This window comes from Prinia subflava, chromosome 4 (assembly GCF_021018805.1).
Source record: "Prinia subflava isolate CZ2003 ecotype Zambia chromosome 4, Cam_Psub_1.2, whole genome shotgun sequence".
Taxonomy (NCBI): Eukaryota; Metazoa; Chordata; class Aves; order Passeriformes; family Cisticolidae; genus Prinia; species Prinia subflava.
The window spans coordinates 43073804-43079371 of NC_086250.1; positions in this window are offsets into that span (position 1 = coordinate 43073804).

Consider the following 5568-nt stretch of genomic DNA (forward strand, 5'->3'; position numbering starts at 1 on the left):
GATACTATATTTTGAAGGATTTTTTTTTTATTAAGGTGCCTAAATCACTCTTCTGTAAAGATCCATCACATCAGAACTTACACTGTGCGAAGTGAACCTGAAATATGATGGCAACAAAATTCCAGAATTTTAACTTGAGTTTGTCTAAAAGTGGAGTTTTAGCATTGGTAGCTGAGAACCACTGAAGCTATTCCTGTGAACCTCAACTATAATTGCAGGATAGAAAAAAGACAAATACTGTAGAATTAAACTCAAAGTTTAAAGAAAAACAATTCCTGTCTTCTTTCAAGGGTACTTGTAAGACAATCTGCTGAAACTTCATCCTTGTGGGTCAGTTGTTCCTGACTGGGTAAGCCCCTTAAGATAACTCAGGAGGCTAAGCAAAATACCTCAACAGTAGAAGGTGGCAAAAGCATGAAATTAACTGAAATTCTTAGATAAGAGTGAGCATGAGGCATAATAAATTACTTATACTGCTCATATGACCAGGAGGAAATAACAGCACCCGTCAAGTATACTCTAACTGTAGTATCCAAGTTGTGGTGTAAGCTTATCTGCTAGCTCTTCCACACACTCATGCTAATATCCTGCCAGTTTGCATTCATCCTGATTACACCCTTGTGCTGTACTGATGCATCTCTGAAAGTTTTGGGTTGCTAGTTTTTCAGGAAAATGATTAAATAGCTATAGCATTCAAAAAGAGTTCAAATTCCCACTATAGGTTTTAGTAGGAAAAAATGAAAATGTTGTCTTCTATGTAGTCTTCTATGTAGTATTAGAAAACTAATTTTAAAACATTTGCAGCTGTGTTATATCCTAGTTCAGATATAATCCAGTTAAAAAGTAACTGAGCTGCATCTTCACATCTGGTAGCAGTTGACAGGAATGGCATTACCACTGGATCCCTAAGGTAGCTTCAAATTAGCCCTGGACTGGAGCACCAGAGCAGACTGCTGCTAAAAAAATGGAAGAGCCTTTACATGCACTGTTTACAGGCTACCTACAGTAAGAATTGTTACTACTAGGCATGTCCCAAGTTACAGGCTATTTATTCCCCTTATTGTAAAGCACCTCTGATAGATAAGGTGTTGGGAATACTGCTGTGACTCATAAAAAGTAAGGGATGGAGTAGTTACCTGATAATTTTATAGGTACAGATTTTGTACCTTCCTATGGAATGGTATGAGTTGTGCAGTGTAGAGCAGAGGTGTTTGCTTGACTAGGTTATACTAATAAACCATTTAGTACATTTTCAAAGGCTACTTTTTGGTTGCTGTTGTATGAAAACAGGTGATTGGAATATGGACTTTCAAAGGTAAAAGCAAGATCATGGCAGAAAGATCTGAAACTGTAGGCCAGGAGTCACCTACAATGCCACTGTGCTGTGCTCTTAATGAAAATAAACTCTCATGGTTGGGTTTTGTCCAAACTGCTATTTTTACAGAGATTTCTGTTTAGGATTTGTTCATGTTGAGGAGGGCTGGTGAAGTTTTTCAAGCACATAGAACTTGGTCAGATGGATGAGTAGACCTTTTGATTTTCTACTGAACTTAGGCCACCAAAATTAATCATGCAGATGATACGCTACTGTAGACTTATTTTTAAATGCAACATCTGAAGTTACTTTTCAGTACATAAAACTGTAAGATGGAGAGTAGAATGCAGGTATTCAGAGAACTGCCAGCTCTACCTGCACCAGGAGATGGCAGTGTTTTTCCCTTTTAAATTGTTAAAGACTGCCAAATTTCTAAATTGTAGGGTTTAATAAAACATGCAGAAGATTCCTAGATGTGAAGCAAGTAAAAAATCTTGGGGGAGAGAAGTGGATTTTTCCCCTTTTTTTTTTTTTAATCCTAAACACTACAGTGGTTATAATGCTATTGTGTTGGAGGAAAAAAAGGTTACATAAATAGTGTGAAGCAGTTAAACTGTAAAATACTTCATAGCCCTTTCCTATGATTCAGTGTTCAAGGTGTCAAAAATATGAGATCATGCTTGCTGCAGTGATGGATTCAGGGTTGAGTTTTGAATGATTCTTTTACTTACCAGTATTAAGTTAAAGTTTTTCTAGAAAACTTTTTAATTTATCTAGATAATTTTTAAAATTTGAATATTGATCTCTGGGACAGTCAAACTCTATATTGTCTATTGGTTCCATAACACAAGTTGTTAGAATATTGAGGGAACTTACCCTACGGCTTTCTTCTGCAGAGCATCCTTACAGCTTTCTCTTTTAACAGTAGACGGACTTTTTTTTGCTTTCCAGCAATTCTGGGTAGCTCTGCATTCATAAATCTGAGCTGTGTTTGCCTTGCTTATAAGGATGTCCTGTGACAATCACACATCAAGATAAAGACATTTGATTTACTGCTTTTTCATTACACTACTGTCAAAGGTTTTAACATAACTTGTACTTGGCAATACTTGTGTCAGTTACTGTGGAAAGCATAAATGAATATACTATGAGTAATTGTTCAAAAGATTTTTTAGGATTGAAAAGTAGTGGTTATGACACTGCTCAGGAAGTTCTTGCTGCTTCTCTTCTTCCTTGTTGTTTTATTTAAAAATAGACATTTCAGCTTTCCAATTCTCACATCAACAACTACTGTTGCTTTTGAAGGTACTTCTAGAATAATTTCATTTATATAAATGTATGTATAATTTTAATATCTTTAATATTAGTATAAGTTTAACACACCAGTTTTTGATATTTAGAGTATATGACTTTGGAGTCCAGAGAACCTGTGAATATCAGTTTCAGGAAATTTAGGTTCTAGCTCATTCTTCTTTACTGTGCAGAGATCTTTCTTTGTCAGTGATGTGAATACAGTTGCTTGTAGGTGCCATCACTACAGAATACTGAAATGGAAACAGATGCTGAAGTGTCATTACCAGTGTCATCAGCTCTCAGTTGCTGCTTCCATCTTGCATGACTAACATTTCCGTTGTTCAGGGTGGGTTTGGCTTTTTTGTTGTTGTTTTTTGTTGGTATGTGGGGTTGGTTTGTTTGTTTGTTTTTGTTTGGTTTTTTGTTTTGGTTTGGTTTTTTGGGGTTTTTTTTTTGGGGGGGGGTTTGTGGTGGTGGTAGTAGTTTTTTGTTTTGGTTTTGGTTTTTGTGTGTGTTTTAATGCTGGTGCATTTAACAGTGCAGTCTCTTCTTGACTCCCATCAACTACTTCTTTTGTTTTCCTCTCCTGGTTCTGTGTTTTCTTGTTACTGCTACTTAATTATTAAACAATCTGTCCTCATTTTCATTACATACATGCTTTTCTCTTTTGAGATTATTGAAGAGCTCTTTTTTGTTGAGGTTACTCCCCTTTTCACACTTGCAATCCTTTCTTTCCGTTGCCATAATTTGAGCTTGTTATCTTGATATTATTTGGTAACTGCCGACTCTGGTGTAGCCTTTTCAGCCCTTTTATTTTCCTCCCATGAAAGCTTAATGAGCGATGTACAAGAGAGGAAGTAGAGAGTAGATGAAGGAAATGAAGCTTTTAAAGTGTTTAGGTGCTGTGGTGTCTAGGCAGCTTGGAATTGCTCTACTGCCAGTATTAGAATCCAAGAGTGTGGAACATTAAATATACAGCCTCTTTTCTCTCCTTCACCGGCGTCCCAGGTAGGGGCAACTATGAGGCAAAGAGTCTGCCAGTCTCTTCTGCCACTAAGTTTTGTTTGTTTGTTTTCTGTAAATCAGTGCTTTGCTAGGAATAGCAAAAAGGACCTTAATAACAACAGGGCTGCACATTTATAGGCTCTTCTCCCCATGTAAGATTCACCCTGTAGCTTTTCTGCTGGAGTAGCTGTCAACCCACTCTTCCGCATGTCTTAGCGAGCAGTTAAGTGTTTTGAATTGCATTCTATCTTTGCTATTTTTGCATTATGCTTTTTTGACTTCCTTAAGGTGTATTTCTAAGGGTTGTGTTATTCAGAGGACACTTGCTCTGCAAAATCCTTTGTTAGTGATTATCCTTGAGGGATGATGAAACGAGTCTGATCTCTAAGGAACACATTCTAAGCTGGAATCCAGCCTTCATGCAAGTCTGCCAAATGACCTCAAATTGCATTAGTGATTGATCTGACTTTATTTTCTTTGCTGGTCAGGCTTAGGGAAGGTATAGCTTTTTGGGATAAAAGGTGAAAGTGTATTTTTCACTGTTGTGTCTTCTGTTAAGCATGCAGTTCAGACTGCTTGAAATAGTAACGTTTTATGGGTTTTATGCGTCTGTCACTTTTTCTTTGTACCATTTCACATAAACCATTTGTTTCAGATCTTTCTTGTTACATCTGTCATTATGTGCTGATTCTCTGTCTGAATGTCTTCATTTTCACTCTGCCCTTTTTTGTTCAAAACACTGCCTTCCCTCTCCTGTCATTAGTTGCAAACAACTCAGCTTCTGACAGTGTCATTTGAAGGCCCCTTCTAGTTTCTAAATATGTCTGCTCAAAGCTCTTTGTTTCTGAAAGCTCCTTCTAGTAACCTTGCTTCTTCAGGCTCCATTTTCTAGAAATACTCCACTCTAAAGTCTGACTTGATAAACTGAAGTAAATACAGCATAAACCCCAAGCAAATTCCTTTTTTCTTTTTTCTTTTGCTATCTATTCAAGTGATTGCTGAGTTCAGTTGTGGTTGAATACTTCACAGTCTTTTGCTTTCTTAATAATAGCAGAAAGTAGTGTTTTCTTCACACTTCAGACCTTCCAGTCTCTCTAGTAGCAGTTGTTGCATTAATGAAGTTTAAGATGAAAGCACAAAAGACAGAGTTGGTTTCTTGTCCCAAGTGAGTCTACCTGTTTTTTAAAGCAAGAAATGTACCATGAAGTATGAACAGTGTTATATTAACCAACAATTGAATATACAAAAGTCTTCCTTGTCCTGATGCCTGATAAGATAGGTTAATGCTCTGTGTAAACTATTTAAGTTCTGTTTTGTGGCCTCTTATTTAGACAGGTCTTCCAAAACGAGCTGAGCATCAGATGAGTCTAAGTGAGGACATCCACAAAAACCCCTATGAGAGACTGAAATGTTACTTGTTAATGGCTCAAACAGTTGGCCAATTGCAAGAGTGCTTTGCTGAGGCCAGGTTTGCATCCCCCAAGCAAAGGGGAGGAAAGAGAGGGTTTCGTGTGTGATGGGGAAACCTCTGACCTACAACAGACTGAGAGTGCTATCCATCACTAGAGAATGACCAGGATAAACCAACTTTTGTTTAGCAACAAGCTGGATTTTGAGCCAGATGGGGGAAAAGACTTAGGAGAAACAGATCTGTGGAAGTGGGGTGATGCTTTTTATCATATCAATGTCCTTTCCTCAACTGGCTCAGGTGTAAAATTCCCCTGAAGGTATTCATCCTTTGTGCCAGGGCATACCTGGCTCAACTACAGTGATGTGAGAGACAGCTGTCATGTCTTATAAGGTGTTGTAAACCATCAAAGACCCTTGAAGTGCCCTCATTTCTTGGGCCTTCTACCAGAGGCTGATCGACAGTGTTGAAATAGAGATTGGTTTATAATGAATTGCTATTGCTTTTGGAAGAATCAGTAACACCTTGCTGACTTGAGAAAAATATA